The sequence below is a fragment of the Oncorhynchus mykiss genome, chromosome 30, assembly GCF_057628025.1.
Source record: "Oncorhynchus mykiss isolate SJ-2025 chromosome 30, ASM5762802v1, whole genome shotgun sequence".
Taxonomy (NCBI): domain Eukaryota; kingdom Metazoa; phylum Chordata; class Actinopteri; order Salmoniformes; family Salmonidae; genus Oncorhynchus; species Oncorhynchus mykiss.
Genome location: NC_143051.1, coordinates 12,147,272 through 12,170,000, shown reverse-complemented (window position 1 = coordinate 12,170,000; position 22,729 = coordinate 12,147,272). Strand labels below are relative to the sequence as shown.

Sequence of the window (22,729 nt, the reverse complement as noted above, 5' to 3'; positions counted from 1 at the left end):
TAGGGTTAGGGGAAACAAATATGGGAATTGGAAATGGCGCACATAATTACATTGATGGAAGCTACAATCTGCACAATTAAAACTGATCTACCCCTTAAAAATAAAAAAATAGGACAAACAGACCCTCTATTCCCTTGTTCATCTTCTCCACAGAGAGAGGAAGCACGCTGTGCCTCTCTCTCACACCCTGACCCAAAGACAAGGCTACGATTCTGAGGGTAAAACCAAACCTCTTTTCCCATCTCTCCTTTACTGGCTCTCTCACCCTCTGTCTCCATCACTCTCTCATCTCCTCTCACCTAGCGCCAGTAAGAGGGGCAGTCTTCCAAAGACAATATTATTAATAATAATAATAATTCACCAACCCCTCCTCTCTGTCTCGCCTTCTGGTACATGTCAACCTGAAATACCTTGTATTACTGCACATTGAACTGGTTACTGGTACTCCCTGTATATAGCTCCATGTTTGTGTATTTTATTCATCTCTACTATTTTGATTTGAATGTTAATTCGTTGGTAAGGAAGCATTTCACAGTAAGGTCTACACTCGTATTTGGCACGTGACATATACATTGATTAGATGTAATCTCCTGTTAGCTGGTGCCAGCATCAGTGCCACTGTTCAAAGGAGACACTAGTTCTCTAGAGTAAATCTCTCCCCAACGCCTTTAATTACCAGCGCCAAACAGCACTAAGCATAATGCACTGCATTAGGGCACTGCCAGACACACAGACAGACTAGAGGACAATGTTCATAGAGTAACAGACAAGGGCAGTACAAACTGTACAGCGTCTCAAAACACAGCTTGGAGTGTCTTCAAACATGAGTATACAGGGGTTGGGCTGGTGTCAGCATATAGACTTCCATGTGTCAAGGTCCTCTCTCCCTAATAATAGTCCCCTAGTTGTGTCTCAAGTTAATATGGAGGAAAGGAGAGGAAGCCAATCACATCGTTGAGAGGAACCCCAGTCATAGCCTGTCTCTCTGCGTGGCACTAGCTAGAGGACCAGCCCCCAGTCATAGCCTGTCTCTCTGCGTGGCACTAGCTAGAGGACCAGCCCCCAGTCATAGCCTGTCTCTCTGCGTGGCACTAGCTAGAGGACCAGCCCCCAGTCATAGCCTGTCTCTCTACGTGGCACTAGCTAGAGGACCAGCCCCCAGTCATAGCCTGTCTCTCTGCGTGGCACTAGCTAGAGGACCAGCCCCCAGTCATAGCCTGTCTCTCTGCGTGGCACTAGCTAGAGGACCAGCCCCCAGTCATAGCCTGTCTCTCTACGTGGCACTCACTAGCTAGAGGACCAGCCCCCAGTCATAGCCTGTCTCTCTGCGTGGCACTCACTAGCTAGAGGACCAGCCCCCAGTCATAGCCTGTCTCTCTGCGTGGCACTAGCTAGAGGACCAGCCCCCAGTCATAGCCTGTCTCTCTGCGTGGCACTAGCTAGAGGACCAGCCCCCAGTCATAGCCTGTCTCTCTACGTGGCACTAGCTAGAGGACCAGCCCCCAGTCATAGCCTGTCTCTCTGCGTGGCACTAGCTAGAGGACCAGCCCCCAGTCATAGCCTGTCTCTCTGCGTGGCACTAGCTAGAGGACCAGCCCCCAGTCATAGCCTGTCTCTCTACGTGGCACTCACTAGCTAGAGGACCAGCCCCCAGTCATAGCCTGTCTCTCTACGTGGCACTCACTAGCTAGAGGACCAGCCCCCAGTCATAGCCTGTCTCTCTGCGTGGCACTAGCTAGAGGACCAGCCCCCAGTCATAGCCTGTCTCTCTGCGTGGCACTAGCTAGAGGACCAGCCCCCAGTCATAGCCTGTCTCTCTACGTGGCACTCACTAGCTAGAGGACCAGCCCCCAGTCATAGCCTGTCTCTCTACGTGGCACTCACTAGCTAGAGGACCAGCCCCCAGTCATAGCCTGTCTCTCTGCGTGGCACTAGCTAGAGGACCAGCCCCCAGTCATAGCCTGTCTCTCTGCGTGGCACTAGCTAGAGGACCAGCCCCCAGTCATAGCCTGTCTCTCTACGTGGCACTAGCTAGAGGACCAGCCCCCAGTCATAGCCTGTCTCTCTGCGTGGCACTAGCTAGAGGACCAGCCCCCAGTCATAGCCTGTCTCTCTGCGTGGCACTAGCTAGAGGACCAGCCCATGGCAGCCACATTCTGGTAAGGCCAGACCAGCCCTGCTTCCACAACATTGCCGGAAACTCATGCAAATAACTCTGTCATATTTGCAAACTAGTACTTCTGCAATTACACCCAGCTGTCAGCACAGATGGAGAGGAGAGAGCAAACACATCAAGTCAGTCTGTAAAGACCATGTGTTTTTTACCACACAGGAAATACAACACGTACTGTAGGGATAGGAACACTGTGGGTGTGAAACTGACTGATATCAGGCAGAATCCTGTAGCCTAATCATACGTAGATGACAAAGACAGGCCTAGACTAATAGAATTTAAAAAGTCAATATTGGTCCATTTCCATTAACTCATTTTAACAAAAAAAACAGAAATGGCCAAGACAGCTAGGCCTACACACAAAACAAATGCCAACAATGGGCCCATTTAGGCCTAGGCTGCATTCAGTTCAACTGAGTTAGGAGCGCTTCATTCTTTCTGTCTAACCTACAACTTACATAATTAGACTACTTTATGATTAGCATAACGTGTCATTACCTCACAGCTGCTGCACAAGTCTTCATGAAGGAGAACAAAAAGTCACAAGCTGATCAGTTATCCTGCTATGTTCCACATACACCATAACCAGTCCCCCCGTTTGTAGTTCCAACACATCCCTTTCTTTTCCAGCTGGACTGAATGTTGTTGTGTCCACTCAGCACTTTAACAAATAGTATAGTATCACCTGATACCTAGAGATAGGAGGCTTAGCCTAGGTCTATATGAACCTAGGAAGAATAGTACAACACACACACACACACACCACTAAAATACCCACACCTATCCTGAGAAAGAACAGCTAGGTTGCACATTCACCCCCCCTTGCCTGTAGAAGCTAAACTGGGAGAAAAGTGAGTGAGTGAACTTGCAGTACTGGGGCCTAGCTGAGACAGGCCCTGGCTGCGTCACAAATGAAACCCTATTCCCCTTGGTTGAAGTAGTGCAGCATACAGGGAATAGGATGTGCTTTGGGACTCAGGCGCCGAGGCATAGTCAGCTCGGCCCAGAGACAGAGTCTCTTCTATCTGCAGTCACGTGCTCCCCTGGTGGGCCTGCACTGTACGACACTGCCAGGCAGGGAGCGTGGGAGCTGATAGGGGGAGCATAGTAGACCCACCGGCCTCAATTAGCTGGCCACTCTCAGGACAATATCACACACTGAGGAGGGAGGGGCGGCAGGGGAGAGAAAAATATATTCAAAACAAAAAACTGGGAGGGTAGTGGCTAGTGCTGAGCGATTAAACACCATGTTGGTTATTATTTTTTTTTGACGAAGGTTCAATTATTTGAATTCCATTTTTTTTCCTGTGAGCTCAATGTGCATTTTCTCACTGCAGTTTCTTTAGAGATCAATCAGATCAACCCAAACTGTGTGATTTAGTAGAGAGCCGTTTCCAACAGGCTAATATTCTACACAATTTAGAGCAGAAATGTGTTAACGCATTGCGAGCCTGATGGAGAGCAGATGCTCCGCGAGGTATCTCTACCTGAAAATACATGATCTAAGATATTGATAGATGGTATTCAGCAGTAATATTAGAATGCCTTATTTACATCAAAGAACTAAAATGGTGATTTTGTCAGACAGCATCGGCAGCAGCTCTATAGAGATGAGATGACTTGGAATAATAAAGTCATCAAATCAAACGTAATATACACTTTAGAAATATTTGATTCAAGTAATGTGAATAAATAGTTAATTGATAACCATAATTTAGTCACTGTCATCATGGAACTCTTATTGACAGTTTTATTCTGTTACACAGCATTCAACCCACAATGAAGTGGATTTAATGTAAAAAAATATAATACATTGAAACTGAAATCCGTGAATTTCTTCATAATCCAACCAGAACCAAACCGACCTCAAAAAGCACAAATAGCTCAGCACAAGTAGTTGTGTATAGAGGGTGAGAATGAGCCCAGTATCAGAGAACAGAGAGAACAACCCCAACAGGTAATGACAGAGACGGGAGTTCAGCCAGGGGCACCTGGCTGGGGAAAACTAGGTTAGATATGAAGGCAAAGCAGCCGTGTGTGTGTGTGTGATATATATAAAACCGAGAGAGTCCTAGCCTAATTACAAAACAACTGACTGATGGAGAAATAATGGGAGTGAGGTTTATTTGCATGTTAGTAAAGTAAGCAGTGGTGAGTGAGTTGTGTGTTTGACAGGTCACATGTACTAGGCTGGCATGATCAGCAGTGGGATAGGTGCCAGTGAGAGACTGCCTGGAAGACAAAACCACAGGAAAGACCTACTTCAATGGAACACTAATCGACTAACAATGAAGCAATTAGGCAGAAGAGGCAGTGCTGTATCAGGATTACAGTCACAGGTAAGAGGCAGTGCTGTATCAGGAGTACAGTCACAGGTAAGAGGCGGTGCTGTATCAGGATCACAGTCACAGGTAAGAGGCAGTGTTGTATCAGGATCTCAGTCACAGGTAAGAGGCAGTGCTGTATCAGGAGTACAGTCACAGGTAAGAGGCAGTGCTGTATCAGGATCACAGTCACAGGTAAGAGGCAGTGTTGTATCAGGATCTCAGTCACAGGTAAGAGGCAGTGCTGTATCAGGATCACAGTCACAGGTAAGAGGCAGTGCTGTATCAGGATTACAGTCACAGGTAAGAGGCAGTGCTGTATCAGGATTACAGTCACAGGTAAGAGGCAGTGCTGTATCAGGATTACAGTCACAGGTAAGAGGCAGTGCTGTATCACAGTCACAGGTAAGAGGCAGTGTTGTATCAGGAGTACAGTCACAGGTAAGAGGCAGTGCTGTATCAGGAGTACAGTCACAGGTAAGAGGCAGTGCTGTATCAGGATCACAGTCACAGGTAAGAGGCAGTGTTGTATCAGGATCTCAGTCACAGGTAAGAGGCAGTGTTGTATCAGGATCACAGTCACAGGTAAGAGGCAGTGCTGTATCAGGATTACAGTCACAGGTAAGAGGCAGTGCTGTATCAGGATTACAGTCACAGGTAAGAGGCAGTGCTGTATCAGGATTACAGTCACAGGTAAGAGGCAGTGCTGTATCAGGATCACAGTCACAGGTAAGAGGCAGTGTTGTATCAGGAGTACAGTCACAGGTAAGAGGCGGTGTTGTATCAGGATCACAGTCACAGGTAAGAGGCGGTGTTGTATCAGGATCACAGTCACAGGTAAGAGGCAGTGTTGTATCAGGATTACAGTCACAGGCGTTGATCGGCACGACGCGATAGCATTTACCCATGACTGTATTCATGATGCAGCACTGTTTCCCATGCCTTTTTGCTTTTGTAAAACTTACCAACCTACTCAAATAACAATGAAATACACATTTTCATTCAAACCAAGTCAATTCAAACAATTTCATTCTTCCATCAGAAGATATAGTCCAGACAAAAAGCTGGTTGTTAGTTATTTTGGTCATGTTGCTACAGGCGCGACAAAATCATTCATTATGTTTGCATAGTTGCTATGCAAAATAACTGGTCGTCCATTCTAAACAAAATGGTTGTCACTTGCTAGCTAGCCAGCCAACTTCCGCTAACTTCCGGCTTATACTAACCCCGCTGTACCACCCTAAATGCTAGGCTTATACTAACCCCACTGTAACACACTAAATGCTAGGCTAATACTAACCCCGCTGTACCACACTAAATGCTCGGCTTATACTAACCCCGCTGTACCACACTAAATGCTAGGCTTATACTAACCCCGCTGTACCACACTAAATGCTAGGCTTATACTAACCCCGCTGTACCACACTAAATGCTAGGCTTATACTAACCCCGCTGTACCACACTAAATGCTAGGCTTATACTAACCCCGCTGTACCACACTAAATGCTAGGCTTATACTAACCCCGCTGTACCACACTAAATGCTAGGCTAATACTAACCCCGCTGTACCATACTAAATGCTAGGCTAATACTAACCCCGCTGTACCACACTAAATGGTAGGCTGGAAGCAAGGGGAAATAATGAGTGAGAGGAGATCTATACACAAGAGATGATTCAGACAACATGAATAGGATATTGTGAAGAGGCGCAGTGATCATTTTCAGATGGAACTGTTAGCAGGCATAGGTGTCTGTGACAGCCAACACAGCACGACTTGGAACATTGCTCATCCAAATCAGCATCCAGAACACTGCTTTTTACATCTCTTAACTAATATATCCACCACAGTGCCCCAATCCCCTTCCTCAGATCCCCCATATCTTTCCTACAAATCCAGCTGAGCCACTGGCACGGACCTCGGACGAGTCCCAAAGGGCACCCTATTCCCTACATTGTACACTACTTTTGACCAGGTTCCTATGGTGGCTGTGCTGAAGATTTAGGCAAGAGGAATCTGCTGGAATATGGGTTTAGGTCACGATAACATTGTGGGTCTAAGTAGGTATCCTAGCAGTTAATAGTGTTGGACCAGTAACAGAAAGCTGGCTGGTTCAAACACACAAGCAGACTAGGTGAAACATCTGTTGATGTGCCCTTGAGCAAGGCACTTGACTAATTGCTCCTGTAGGGCATTAGCGAAAAATGACGAAAATGTAAATAACATGGGTAACTAGGTAGGTCAGCAGACAAATCTTACAGAAACAAAAGGCAACAGGAAAGGCTTATGTATTCAGATACTGAAATAACACTACGCATTTGTTGACTTTGAAATGAATAAAAACTAGCACTACTAGATAGTAAGAGGCAGGAGAAAAAAGAAAAAAAAAAATCGATAGTCATGTGACCCGTTTCAGGAAACTAGGCATATGTCGCGGGTCACTAGTTCAAAGGAGAACTGTTTGAAATAACTTTTGGTGCCAAAAAACTCATTTTGCAAATATGCCTTCTCGGACATGTTAAATTTAATGTGCCTAATTAACAAACTTGTATGCAATCCGTAAATATGAATAGCATTGTTAAATTATGAGCCTATTTGGTTAAGCAACAAAGCGAGCAACCTTCCCTCCAGCCATGATTGGCTGAGCTAATGAGTGGGCTGGACATGCCGAGAGATGAGTTTGTATTGGTCTGCCATATAGCACGCTTCTGTCTATTTGAGCTGGTCAGTATGTGTAGGTAATCCTGTTTAACGCAGTCTAAAAATAAAGTATCGCCTAGTAAAACATAAGACTCCACTATGCAAGTATCCATTTCAATAGAACGTCACTGCAACAACTGTTTCAGAGCACTCTCGTCTGAGTGTGCCAGAGCGCAGAACAACTGATGAATTTACCAACGCTCAACACCTGTTAAATATGGCCAGTGATAGTTATGGTCAGCAAACAAAGCGTAATTAAAATTGTTGCCTGGAGCACACAGTTAGTCACCAACGCTCTGGAGAACATGAAAAACAGCCTAACCAGCTCTGCTAGGGCGAGTAAAATGGTCAGAGTTTGGGTGGGGGCTGAAACTTAAGAGGATTCTTATGGCAATGCACACAGTCAGTGTGAACCAGAGTGGCTTGACACAACGGACAAAAAAAGCTGTACCAACAAAACGGAAACGACACAGGATGTCTCATTTAACGAAAGGGGTTGCAGTCTACCATCCATGTATACGGGTAAGAGTCTAGCTACAGTTTTAGATATTATACGGTTCTAATTGTCAGAAAGTTAACGTTTACTGTTAGATAGCTAGCTTACATTTATGATCTGTGTGTAGTAATGTTACCTCAGAATTCCATTTCGCATTGCTAGTTATAGCCTAATGTTAGCTAGCTAACATTGAACCTTTTTGGTTAACTTATGACAAACGGTTTGTATTGCTAGTACTCTATGGTTCATTGTTTAGCTAGCTAGCTACATGTCTAAACAAAATAACCCAAGTTAGCTAGCTAGCCGATGACCCATTAGGTTAGCCAGGTGTGTCTGACAGCCATAATTACTATCTATTGCATAATAATGCTAAAATATTTTTATCTGAAATGTGTCTTTCAGCAACAGTAGAACACGCCTGTCTCTCCTCCACCAGTCATACAAGGAGAAAGGTCTTTCTGATTGGAGGCATTAGACCAGTAGAACACGCCTGACTCTCCTCCACCAGTCATACAAGGAGAATGGTCTAATGCCTCCAATCAGAAAGACCTGTAGAACACGCCTGTCTCTCCTCCACCAGTCATACAAGGAGAATGGTCTAATGCCTCCCACCAAAAAGAGAGCTGGCCCAATCAAGCACCGATTACACCTGAAGTATGAGAATTTGTAGTGAGTGGTGAACTTCAAGAACTTCAGAGGATAATGCAATAGTGTTACCAGGACGCCACCCAGGAAAAACACCTTGGTGGAAAGCTGCTGCCATCCCATGTGACAAAAACAGCAGTGTGGCATGTCTACAAGGAATCAATGACAACACTTGGTATGATTATTTAATTGATGTCTAACATGATTGGCACTACATTTATTGATCTCAAAGTATTTCTGTATTTTCCAGAGGTAAGTGTAGTCGGAATGTCTTCCTTCAGGAACCTGTGGAGAAATTTGCTGCCCCACATCTAAAGCACTAAGCCCAGGACAGACTTGTGCTGGCAGTGCCAGAGGAGCAACGATCAGGTCTTCAGACCTGATCTGCCAGAAGCTGTTAAGTCAGCCAAGCTGAAGAAGCAAGAGCAGCATATCCTGCTTGTTCAGAGTTAGTGGTCTGTCTACCAAAAGAAGGTTGCTGACTGCAAGACCACCTGACAAGACCTGCGGTCTTGTAGTCTTGAACCAGCAGGCAGACATCAGGATACATTACAACTTTGACTTTGCTCAACAAGTAAGCAACATGTTCTCCTTTATACTGATTAAGGACATAGATATTCACTCAAAAAATACATAGCCAGGTCCCAATCTATTTTTTTTAACTCCTCGCAAGTGTGGCTTGTTTGGTGTCTGCTGTGAAAGAATACCACAACAAGTCAACTGCATATCATCCAGAAAAGGCAGCAGCGCAGTCATCAACTACATGCACCATTTCTTCACCAACTACAGAGTTGGGGAAACGCATGTGGACCGGAATTGTAATTACTGCAGTGGCAAAAACAAGTTTGTGCTCTGGTATTGTGCCTGGTAGACAATGGACAAGCTCCATCACTGTCTGGACCTTCACTTCCTGATCACAAGACACAAAGTTTGCCCCCAACTGGTGCTTTGGCCTCATCAAGGAGAGCTTCAGAAAGAAAAGGAGTGAACACTGTCTGAGATTGCTGGTGTTGTGAAGGACAGCACTGTGACAGGGGTCAAAATCCCTCAGCTGGTTGGACTGGAGGATGATACGGTGCTGGTGGAAAGATATGACTGGCAACAACACCTGATTAAATATTTTAATTCATTTAATGTTGTAATGTCTTCAATTTTTTTTTTTTCCTGTTTTACATCTGTGATGCTCTGGAGCCTGGTGTTGTTGTCACCAAGGAGCGTTCAGACTCCGTCGGGACCAGGTTTCAGCTGCTGACATCCTTCCTCACAGAGATGGTCTGCCTGTACAAGCACCACCCGTACTGGACACAGCTAGACAATCTTAACTTTGAGTTTTGTGACGAAGAGACTGTGGACATCACATCTTCACATCATCTATCTTAAGCTTCTATCTCAAGGCCATCAGACTGTTCACATCACACTAACATTGAGTGGCTGCTGCCAACACACTGACACTGACTCAACTCCAGCCACTTTAATAATGGGAATTGATGGGAAATGTAAATATATCACTAGCCACTTTAAACAATGCTACCTTATATAATGTTACTTACCCTACATTATTCATCTCATATGCATACGTATATACTGTATCATCGACTGTATCCTTATGTAATACATGTATCACTAGCCACTTTAAACTATGCCACTTTGTTTACATACTCATCTCATTTGTACATACTGTACTCGATACCATCTACTGTATCTTGCCTATGCTGCTCTGTACCATCACTCATTCATATATCCTTATGTACATATTCTTTATCCCCTTACACTGTGTACAAGACAGTAGTTTTGGAATTGTTAGTTAGATTACTTGTTGGTTATTACTGCATTGTCGGAACTAGAAGCACAAGCATTTCGCTACACTCGCATTAACATCTGCTAACCATGTGTATGTGACAAATAAAATTTGATTTGACATGCTAAGTCAATGGCAGGACAGAAACAGGCCCTCTGAATATAGATTTCCTTGTTCACGCGTGGCTCGTACAGACCAGTTCTCAGCACTCTCTGTAGTGCCTCTATTCACATAACTCTCTCCTAACACACGCAGTAAGTTGCTGCTGCTATTAATGTATTTTTTAAGCCTTTGCTCAGCCACTTGATACCCCTGATTGTATGCATACAACTACAGTACCAGTCAAAAGTTGACACCTACTCATTCAAGGGTTTCTTTAGTTAGACTATTTTCTACATTGTAGAATAATAGTGAAGACATCAAAACTATGAAATAAAACATATGGAATCATGTAGTAAACAAAAAAAAAGTGTTAAACAAATCTAAATATTTTGTATTTGAGATTCTTCAAAGTAGCCACCCTTTCTTTGCCTTGATGACAGCTTTGCACACTCTTGGCATTCTCTCAAATAGCTTCATGAGGTAGTCACCTGGAATGCATTTCAATTAAAAGGTGTGTCTTGTTAAGTTCATTTGTGGAATTTATTTCCTCCTTAATGCGTTTGAGCCGATCAGTTGTGTTGTGACATGGTAGGGGTGGTATACAGAAGATAGCCCTATTTGGTAAAAGACCAAGTCCATATTATGGCAAGAACAGCTCAAATAAGCAAAGAGAAACAACAGTCATTCCTTTCTTTAAGACATGAAGGTCAGTCAATCTGGAAAACGTCAAGAACTTTCAAAGTATTTTCAAGTGCAGTCGCAAAAACCATCAAGAGCTATGATGAAACTGTCTCTCATGCAGACCACCACAGGAAAGGAAGACCTAGAGTTACCAACCTGTCCACTGCAGCAGACGTAACTCAGAGTTACCAACCTCAGAAATTGCAGCTCAAATAAATACATCAGAGTTCAAGAAAGACACTTCAACATCAACTGTTCAGAGACGATTGTGTGAATCAGGCCTTCGTGGTCTAATTTCTGCAAAACAACTACTACTACAGGACAACAATAATAAGAAGAGACTTGCTTGGGAAAAGAAATGAGCAATGGACATCAGACCAGTGGAAATCTGTGATTCATTTATAATTTAATGCACACTTACCCAGCATGGCTACCACAGCATTCTGCTGCGATACGCCATCCCATCTGGTTTGCGCTTAGTGGGACTATCATTTGTTTTTCAACAGGACAATGATCCAACACCTCCAGGCTGTGTAAGGGCTATTTGACCAAGGAGAGTGATGGGAGTGCTGCATCAGGTGACCTGGCTTCCACAATCACCCGGCTTCAACCCAACTGAGATGGTTTGGGATGAGTTGAGCCGCAGAGTGATGGAAAAGCAGCCAACAAGTGCTCAGCATATGTGGGAACTCCTTCAAGACTGTTGGAAAAGCATTCCAGGTGAAGCAGACAGAGAATGCCAAGAGTGTGCAAAGCTGACAAGGCAAAGGGTGACTACTTTGAACAACCTCAAATATTTAGCACATGACCAGAAATGTGAATCCTTAAAGAGATGGGTGGGGATTGCTTAATTAAGAGGGTGTGAACAATGCTGAATGGGTGTAGACAAAGGACAGCTCTGCAGCAGAGGTACCAAAACATTCAAAGGCCATTTTCTCAAAATTGAGGTTACAAGTTTATCAACTTTCAAAGCAGAATTACTTTCCCATTGTTCCTCAAAAATGTTCCTCAAAAATGCAGTGTATGATATACCATTTAGTAGCTATGTCTCTGCTTTTATCCAATATAATAAAAACAATTAAAAATGTTGCAATATAAGATCAAATCAGGGTGGTTGGTCACATAATCGGGATATTTTGACGATTAATCATATAGTTAACAAATTCGCTATATTTTTGCGCCAAAACTCCAGTATTTTGAATTCATAGGTTGTCAATTTGTTTTCAGCACCCCCCACCACTGATCAAAAATTGTTCTCGCATGGCTCTTTCATCCATCTGCAGCAGACATCTGGTGAGAAATATGCTTGAAAGATCAAATAGCAATACAATCGCAGTATGGTGATAATATCATCAAGTCCCTGGCAACTACCAGCCCTACTATTAGACCACTTCCTCCCACAGGCAAGTGTCAGAAATGCACCAGGCCCAGTCTTGGGGAATGAGGAAGTGTCTGGGGTAGTGATATTCTGCAGTTCTGTCTAGTTCTCTGTCGGGCTGGTTAGAACAAGTGGCCTGGCTGACGAGCCCTGGCCTGGTTAGAACGGATCCTGGCTGGCTGGAGAGGGAGCCCTGGCCTGGTTAGAACACACCCTGGCTGGCTGGCAGGGGAGGGAGCGCTAGACTGGTTAGAACGAGTCCTGGTGGCCTGGCTGACTAGCTGGGGAGCAAGACTTGGCCCTGTTAGAATGGATCCTGGCTGGCTGGCGAGGGAGAGTTGGCCTGGTTAAAACGAGTCCTGGCTGGCAGGGGAGGGAGCGCTAGACTGGTTAGAACAGATCCTGGCTGGCTGGCAGGGGAGGGAGCGCTGGACTGGTTAGAACGGATCCTGGCTGGCTGGCGAGGGAGAGTTGGCCTGGTTAAAACGAGTCCTGGCTGGCAGGGGAGGGAGGGAGCGCTAGACTGGTTAGAACGGATCCTGGCTGGCTGGCTGGCAGGGGAGGGAGCGCTGGACTGGTTAGTCCTTGGGCTGGGAAAAGGAGAAGAACGGCAAAAGGGAGGTAAGTGTCCTGCCAACTCACTATGCCCACACTACTTTATTTACATCCACAGTGGAGAAATGAAGACCTAGGCCTAAATGTTTAAGGTCACACAAATGCCTGGCCATCGTGGAAACAAAAACAGTCACCTCTACCACAGAACTTGCTCTTAATTAACAGCTGACACAGCTGCACCTTAGTAACAGCTGGACAGCCAAATCAACCACCACTAGAAAGCGCACACAGATACACGTTAAAACGGGGATAGTTTGTTCACCACATGCCCTCTATACATGCTACATCCTTAGACCTCTCACGAAACATACCAGTAGGCTACGTTTGCAACTGCAGATCTTATCTCCTCCAACCCCCAGCTAACACATACCACTAACTCACCACAAGCACATGGGAAGACTATTTTCACATGGACACTCCCCCTCCCCCCTCCTCAGGCGGTGTATGTAACCCTTCACTGCAGCCAGGGTGACAAGGAGCATTCTCCTGGAGTGCTCTGATAGGACTACAGTAGATCGAGGCCTCCACGGGGACCCTGCAAGGTCTGGGGGACAGTATGAAAATGTATCTGCTCTGGATAATATCTGCTAACTGACTAAATTGTTATGTAATTTTGTTTAACAAGCAGCGACTAGCTGGCCCTTCAGAACGGCAGAGGTTCTTCGTAATGATTAAGCACCAAAACGGAATTTAAAAAAAGGGACTAGAACAAGCAGGGATTAGACAACCTTCTAATTTTCATGTGTAAAACATTTTCATACGGTGTGCCTAGTGAATAGGCTACAACCCAAGGCTGGACACAGACTGGTAGGGTACACTTCATTCCAATGGAATTCTACTCCTACAGTATCTGTGTAGTCAACATACTCTTGCCATTTTACACAAGATGGGAGCAAGCGAGACAGGAATGAGAGAGAAATGAACTTCAAAAGAAAAGGGAACACAAGAAGGAGCAAGATGGTGCAAAAGAGCATTGGCACAAGACCGAGAAGGAGCAAGATGGTGCAAAAGAGCATTGGCACAAGACCGAGAAGGAGCAAAATGGTGCAAAAGAGCATTGGCACAAGACAGAGAAGGAGCAAGATGGTGCAAAAGAGCATTGGCACAAGACCGAGAAGGAGCAAAATGGTGCAAAAGAGCATTGGCACAAGACCGAGAAGGAGCAAAATGGTGCAAAAGAGCATTGGCACAAGACAGAGAAGGAGCAAGATGGTGCAAAAGAGCATTGGCACAAGACAGAGAAGGAGCAAGATGGTGCAAAAGAGCATTGGCACAAGAGACAGATGGCAAAATAACACGAGAGACTGATACGGCAGTGGTTCATACCAAGGTTACTATACGAGAAAAACTTCAAACTAACAAACCTGTTTGGGAAAAAAACCTATACTGAAACTATTATCTTGACTCAATCTAAATGGGGTTTAATCTGTTTTTTCTTCTAATGGGGTTTTAAAATCTTCTGAATCAGGTGGGTCACATTGAGATTTAAAGGTGAACTCAGCGAGAAGACGTTGCCACGAGCAGCAGTGCAGATACTGAGTGGTAAGACTAAAACACCTGACTGTAGACAGGAAGTCGTGGAGAGAAGTCGGGAGAGGTGCATCTGCTACAGCCAAAAGTCAGACACAAATGTGGTTTTCCAACAGCAAGGCTCAGATCAGCATTGCAGTGTTGACATTGTATGTAAAAATGCTTTCTTTATAACGTTGAAATAAACACCCATAGAACACTCACAAACAGGAATCATAATATAATATTCTGTGTTGTAAAGTCAATTAGTGAGAGAGCCTCAAATATGACATTTATTTGTATATAGCCACTGTATACATAAATCGCAGTTGGTTCCTGTTTCAGTCATGTCTTTGCTCAGTTTGACTGCAGCCAAAACTCAACAGGAGTGAGGGACAAATGCCACTACTGGGTCAAAAGAGCGGAAAACTACGCTTCATAAAGACAAGGTTTTTATTCCGGCTGGGCTGAGGTGAGAGTCCAGAGAGGAGCAGAGCGGGGTGGAACGTGAGCAGGCAGGCGTGTTGACATGTCACCACGGGGAAATGCAAACACTTTCAGGAAGTTGTACTATTGACTGCCCCACCCCCTGCCTTACTGGAAGCATTTAGGATCAACCAAGGACTGCACACATCCTGCGGTTTCTTTACCTCCCTCCCGCCAAACCTTGTTTTGTTTCCTCCCTCACTCCACTCATGACAGTGAGGGAATAAGAAAGAAGACATGTCAGGACATGAGCAGGACTGCCCACCCCACAACACACCTCAGCACACAGGCTGAGAGAGAAACAACTAACTGTAGCACTAGTCTAGCAACGCCTCCGAATGAAGTCAAGAGATTGGACGTTGAGGATTAGCATACAGGTGTCTCCGGCTGAAAGCGATAGTGGTGTGACTGAATGATAGGAATTTTGAGGGGGCCTCTTGTTTTGTTTATTGAATTCCTCTGTGACAGAGAATGTAGGCTGGTTCTTAGAACAAAGTAGCCACTGCCGGGTTGGTAGCAAAACAGTTTAGCAGCTTTAGCTAATTGGGCTAACAGTCCCGAGACATGCAAGACACCCGGTTCCAACCCAGTCATTCACAAGAGCAAAATGAAATAGTGAGTGGAACAGCCATCCTTAGAAGTGCTATGACAGGGATATTCAACTGTATTGTTAAGGGGCCGAGTTACGTTTTTGACACACTCCCTTCTAACATGTCCCTTCTAACATAAGAGGGGAACAGAAGGCACGACCAAGGAGTCTTCACTGTCTTATCGCCCAAACGGCAGAGCCAAATTCATATGAAGAAAATATATTTCAGCATACAACATTTGCTTCAGAAACCAGCAGAAACATTTTTAAACAAATTGAGTGTTTGATTATACCCGTTCTCTTCTACCATTTCTTGCTGGCAAAGTACCCAGATGTTGTCTCTGGTTGTGAAACTGAATTGAGGGAACTGAACTTGGGAAACAATCAGAAGTTGAAATGATTGTCTGTATCAAGTTTACAAACTATGAATGCAATATTTAAAATACTGACATTGAATATATAAATATTCAACTAAATTAAACTGAATGCAATATTAATTCAATTAACTTTCAAATCATGAAATACAAGTTCAATTTAGGAATTCAATGATTACATTTGTGCAGTACAAACTCCTAAATGCTAATAAAAGCATTGAAATTGCTACACTGAAATTCTGCAACTACCTCCCCTAACAAGCAACCTAAGAAATATGCTCTACCCTCTTGTGACATTGATTCAGTGACTTATCATGAAGTGGCATTTTCTATATATTTAGAAACAAAAGACAATTATCAAAAACAAATAGACCTACCTGCTTGTACTTTGTGGTGGCAGTGTAACCATCTACCACATTGTCCTTCCAAACTAGGAATTTCACCAGGCAACACCTGTTTCCACGGTGATGTTGTAGCCTATACCCTTATCATAGGTCTAACCGTAGACATAGAGGTTATGTTAGCAAATATCGCACGTGCTAGGCTATCCAGGGACAGTGAACTTGGCAACGTGTCATAATCTCACGTTTGCAGAGGGAACATAAACTCTACGCATTGACAAATTATAACATTTTAGCACCACATAAATAAATGGACAGTTCACGGCTCCACACACTCAAATGCATGAATGGCTGTTAGCCTTATGTCACATGCTGACTAGACCGGACATGTTGACACGCATGTTGATTTGGACCGTCCACACCAGATGTGACCAGGACACGTAGGTAGAAATACCAAAAACTATGAACCAACTATTTTAATTTGGGGCCAGTTTGAAAACACATGACACATTCATGGCCATTTAGCTAGCTAGCTTACTGTGGCTAGACAACTTGTCCTGGGATATAAACACTGGGTTGTTAATTTACCTGAAAAACACTCAGACCTTTTTTTCTGGCTCTTTGTAGAATTTTTACCCATTTTGTTCTCTACTCTGACAATCCACAGATGAAGGGGGAAACCAAACTTCTTCTGGAGGTTGAAAACCAACTTTAAGGTATATTACCACCACCAACTATACTGGAGTATGGACCTCAGTTCATCTTTCAATCAACCACGTGGGTATGTACTCCTAAAACCAATGAGATGGGAGAGGCGGGACTTGCAGCGCATCAAGCATCACTAATAGAACCAAGTTCTATTTTAGCGGCAGACTATACAGGTGCTCGTGAGCAGTTTGGATGAAATTAATGAATAACATGCATAAATTAATTTTGCAATGCCCGCGCACGTGTTGCATATTCTGTCTGCCTCCCCACTCACAGAATGGAATTCGCAAAATGTTAAAATGTTTCCAACTTAGGGCCTCCCGGGTGGCGCAGTGGTTAAGGGCGCTGTACTGCAGCGCCAGCTGTGCCATCAGAGTCCCTGGGTTCGCGCTCAGGCTCTGTCGTAACCGGCCGCGACCGGGAGGTCCGTGGGCCGACGCACAATTGGCTAAGCTACAGGACTGTTTTGCTATCACAGACTGGAATATGTTCTGGGATTCTTCCGATGGCATTGAGGAGTACACCACATCAGTCACTGGCTTCATCAATGATGTCATCCCCACAGTGAACATACGTGCATACACCAACCAGGAGCCATGGATTATAGGCAACATCCTCACTGAGCAACAAGTAGCAGGACTCTTACAAGAAATCTCGCTATACCCTCTTACGAACCAATACAGGACTAAGATTTAAATCATACTACACCGGCTATGGCAGGGCTTGCAAACTATTACGAACCAAAGGGAGGCACAGCCGCAAGCTGCCCAGTGACACAAGCCTACCAGACAAGCTAAATAACTTCTATGCCCATGTCGAGGCAAGCAACACTGAAGTTTGCATGGGAGCATCAGATGATCTGGACGACTGTGTGATCACGCTCTCTGTAGCCAATGTGAGTAAACCCTTTAAATAGGTCAACATTCACAAGGCTGCAGGGCCAGACCTAACCATAAACATCAAAGCCTTTCTTCAAATCAATACACAGAAGTATATATTTTTTAAACCTGCATACTTAGTTAAAATAAATGCATGTTAGCATGTAAATTGTGCCGCTTCTCTTGCGTTCAGAGCAAGCAGAGTCAGGGTATATGCAACAGTTTGGGGCACCTGGCTCGTAGCGAACCGTGTTTCTTCCTAACAAAGACAGTAATTAATTTGCCATAATGCTACATAATTTTGACATAACATTGAAGATTGTGCAATGTAACAGCAATATTTAGACGTTTTGTTTTCGAAATGATAGTTTACGGATTTGACCATTATTAATGTCAAAGGCTCGAATTTCTGTGTGTTTATTATAATTAAGTCTATGATTTGATAGAGCAGTCTGACTGAGCAGTGGTAGGCATCAGCAGGCTCGTAAGCATTCATTCAAACAGCAGTTTACTGCGTTTGCCAGCAGCTCTTAGCAATGCTTGAGGCACAGCGCTGTTTATGACTTCAAGCCTATCAACTCCCGAGATTAATACTAAAGTGCCTATAAGAACATCCAACAGTCAAAGGTATATGAAATACAAATGGTATAGAGAGAAATAGTCGACGTGTCATAATTCCTATAATAACTATAACCTAAAACTTCTTAACTGGGAATAGTGAACCACAAGCTTTCATATGTTCTCATGTTCTGAGCAATGAACTTAAACAGCGTTTTTACATGGCACATATTGCACTTTTCTTTCTTCTCCAACACTGTTTTTGCATTATTTAAAACAAACTGAACATGTTTCAGGAATTTGAGACTAAATAGATTTGATGTATTATATTAAGTTAAAATAAGTGTTCATTGTTCAGTATTGTTGTAATTGTCAATAATCGGTATCAGCATTTAAAAATCATAAATCGGTCGACCTCTAGTTCAAATGACTTGTTATATTTCTTATTTTTCTACATTATTATTCTTCTTCATTTCTTATAGTAAATTTTTTTTTTTCTTCTTAAAAAACTGCATTGTTAATTAAAGGCTTGTCAGTAAGCATGTCACTAAGGTCTACCTACACTTGTTGTATTCGGCACGTGTGACAAAATGTTTTCATTATTTGGTTCACCCCCTCCCCGGGCCCGACCTTTCTCCTGCCCGATCCCCCCCGACCTTTCTCCTGCCCGATCTTCTCCCCCCCCCCCCCCACGGGCCTCAAAAGTGGTCCCCTGAAGTGGTTCAAGCATTCTTGTGGATTTAGAATAGGCAATGTTTTTCTATTAAAAAAGTATGCTTTGAGAGCAGAAACGTGAAAATGGGAAATCTGTCTTTTGCCATGGTAACATTTTAGCATCGAGTATTGTTTTGGTATTGAGTAAAGTGATACTGAACCTGGTATCGAAGTCAAAGTCCTGGTGTTGTGACAACACACCCATTCCAGAGGCCTGCCTGACTGCATTCTGTGAGTGCCTTAGAATCATTCTTTGAGGAGATCCCAGGTTGGTGGTCACAGGAATAAAAAATGAACTGAAATATTTACTACAAAAACATAAGAGAAAAAAAACAAGTAATGCCTCCCACTGCCGGGATTGGAGAGAAAGGTTACTGGTCAAAAGCAGTACACTGTATAGGGAACAGTAGGGCTGCAAATTGCCAGGGACCTCACAATACCGAAGTGACTATAAAATATGTATTGCACGTCTCTTGATTATATATGTATTATGATTTCATACTATGATTTTATTGCGATTCTGTGTTCCAAACATATTGCTCACCATATGTCTGCTGCAGAATGACAAGAGAGCCATGAGAAAACCAGTGTTGATCAGTCATGCAAAAAAAGTGCCTAAAACAAATTGGCTCCCTATTTAAAATATCCCGATAAGTAACCGTATAAAAAAAAATTGAGATAGGGAATAGAATTTGGGAAGCAGCACAGTTGCCACATTTACCTGTCCCAAGTCGGAGTGATTTGAAAGTTCTAACATCTCAAACGGAACACCAGGTCACTGTTGACGTGTTACATCCTGAGCAGATCAACCAGAGTTTCACCCCCAGGGTTTTTACTAAACCACTATTGAAAACCACCCCACCCCAGTGACCGAAAGGGGGCGTGAAAACCACCCCAGTGACCGAAAGGGGGCGTGAAAACCACCCCAGTGACCGAAAGGGGGCGTGAAAGTGAAAGAGGAACAAGCTACACTTGTCAAAGTTCACTACCTGACCAAAAGTCACCTGCTCGTCAAACATTTCAATCTCAAAATCACAAGCATTAATATGGAGTTGGTCCACCCCTTTGCTGCAAGAGTAGCCTCCACTCTTCTGGGAAGGCTTTCCACTAGATTTTGGAACAAGGCTGTGGGGACTTGCTTCCATTCAGCCACAAGCATTGGTGAGGTCAGGCACTGATGCAGGCCAGTCAAGTTCTCCCACACCGATCGAGAAACCATTTCTGTATGGACCTTTGCTTTGTGCACAGGGGCATTGTCATGCTGAAACAGGAAAGGGCCTTCCCCAAACTGTTGCCACAAAGCACAGAACCATCTAGAATGTCATTGTATGCTGTAGCGTTAAGATGTCCCTTCACTAGAACCAAGGAGCCCAAACCATGGAAAACATCCCCAGACCATTATTCCTGCCATGGAAATCCATTTCATGAAGCTCCCGATGAACAGACGTGCGGACGCTGCTTCCAGAGGCAGTTCGGAACTTGGTAGTGAGTGTTGCAACCGAGGACAGATTATTTTTTGCATGCTACGCACTTCAGCACTCTTCCGGTCCTGTTCTGTGAGCTTGTGTGGCCTACCACTTTGTTGCTGCTAAACATTTCCACTTACAGTTGACCAGGGCAGCTCTAGCAGGGAAATTTGACAAACTGACCTGTTGGAAAGGTGGCATCCTATGACGGTGCCACGTTGAAAGTCACTGACCTCTTCAGTAAGGCCATTCTACTGCTGTGTGTGTCTAGGGAGATTGTATGGCTAGGTGCTCAATTTTATACACCTGTCAGCAACAGGTGCGGCTGTAATAGCCAAATCTACTCATTTGAAGGGGTGTCCACCAATGTTACCTCTAAGCTGCATGTGAGTGGGCACGCAGTAGCCCGAGACTATTCCCATTAGACTACACCCCCTTCTGCAGAGCACAGAAGAAATATCTGCCCACGGAGAGAAGCATAAGTTTGAACTTCACTCACTTTTCCCCGTTAGTTAACACCATTAACGTTTCCCATTACTGTGGCAATTTCGATCGAATCAACGCAATATTAGCTACTTTCAATGCAACATAACCCGAAACGAATCGCGGGAGAGATTTTGTTGTAGGCAGAACGCGTGTCGGGATAGGATTCTAATTCTATTGCTCACGACTCAAACTGTGCTCTACACAGACCGGTGCAGCATAACCAATCAGAGCTTCAGTAGGCCTATCTGCAAATAGACCATTGCCATGTATGGATCTGTGCCATTCACTTTGAACTGGACTGTGTTTACAGCTGAGGTCCTGAGTAAATGAGCTTGTTTTGAGATAAAAGCAAGAGCTGCATGTAACCACATGTGCACATTGTGTTCATACCCTTTGCTAGTTCGTGAGTTCTTAGCCCAGTTATAGATCATTTGTGGACAGCAAAAGGGGAGTGATTTCTATCTTTTAAAAGCGAGTCAGTGGGCAGTGTTATATTTGGTGACAGCCTTGAATAAGCTAAGCAGCCAATAAGCAAAGGGTAGTATCATTGGTTTGATTCTCTATAATAATGCTATGGTTTATTGCATCAAAGCACATGTTCAGTCACCTTGTCTGAAGGACAAGTGGATGAACAGCTTATTGTCAAGTCCTGCATGTTCATTTCAAAGGTCTCATGGAATGTAGGCCTACATTGAACACCACACATTGGCTGCTACTGTAGGCTGAATGACAGAACAGCTATTTCCATGTTAAAATGTTATGGGATGCATTTTTCCCATTCTTTGGGATGGTAAGCCACTCTGGTAAGCCTACATTATAATCAAATAGCCACAGAAGCCTACTTGGCTTAAAGCGGGTACAGCCACTGTGTCCACAGTTGCACAGAATTTTCACAACGGTGAGGTTTGCGCTCAGCAGACCTGAAATTTGCTCAGTGCATGAAAACATTAGAGGGAACATTGGTGTCCACATTCTTTTGTGTGTGTGTGTGTGTGTGTGTATATGTATATATATATATATATATATATATATATATATATATATATATATATATATATATATATATATATATATATAGTGTAGTCTGCAACATGTGGCGTGAGAACACTCTCGTACTCAATTCCCCTCCCTGCCTCAGAGCATGCTAGACAGTGCCATTGTGGTGGAAAGTGGGCTAGAAGGGAGTCACCAGGCAACTGCCTATGAGCTTTTTAATGAGTCATAATCTCCCGTCACCAATCTAAATCAGGTCCCTTCCAGAAGGCTAGCACCCCAGGTCGGGCTGCCTAACCAGCCCTGGTCAGATAGTTAGTGAAGGGAGGTAGCTCACCTTCCTCTCCTGCAGACCCAGGTTCAAATACTACAGCGTTTTCTTTAGCCTGTCTTCGAGTGACAGGTGAGTGGGGTCTGCCATTTTGGGACTTGCACAAGGCAAACTCAAATCAAGCCCAAATGAAGTATTTCGAACTATTTCAATAGATTTTGAAAATCAGGTCTGCCGTCTTGTTCTACGCTGGCTGGAAGAGACGGTGTTGGACCTTTAGTAGGACTGGGGTTTCCCAATGTTAAGAGGAGAGACGGGGAAGTTCCGTGTCTACAGGGTTTGGTTTGAACTTTCACTTCAATTTAAGATAGTTACCTATTTTACTGAAGGCATTTTCAGAACGCCACGCCTGCACATGCACGAACGCACACCATTTAGGCCTTAT

The 22,729-nt window shown here is 44.0% G+C and overlaps 1 protein-coding gene across 5 annotated transcripts in view; it reads right to left on the bottom strand.

Moving 5' to 3' along the window:
• The window catches only part of LOC110487937 (protein tyrosine phosphatase type IVA 2), a 48,973-nt gene that overhangs the window by 18,875 nt on the left and 7,369 nt on the right, over positions 1–22,729 (bottom strand). The window lies entirely within an intron of this gene.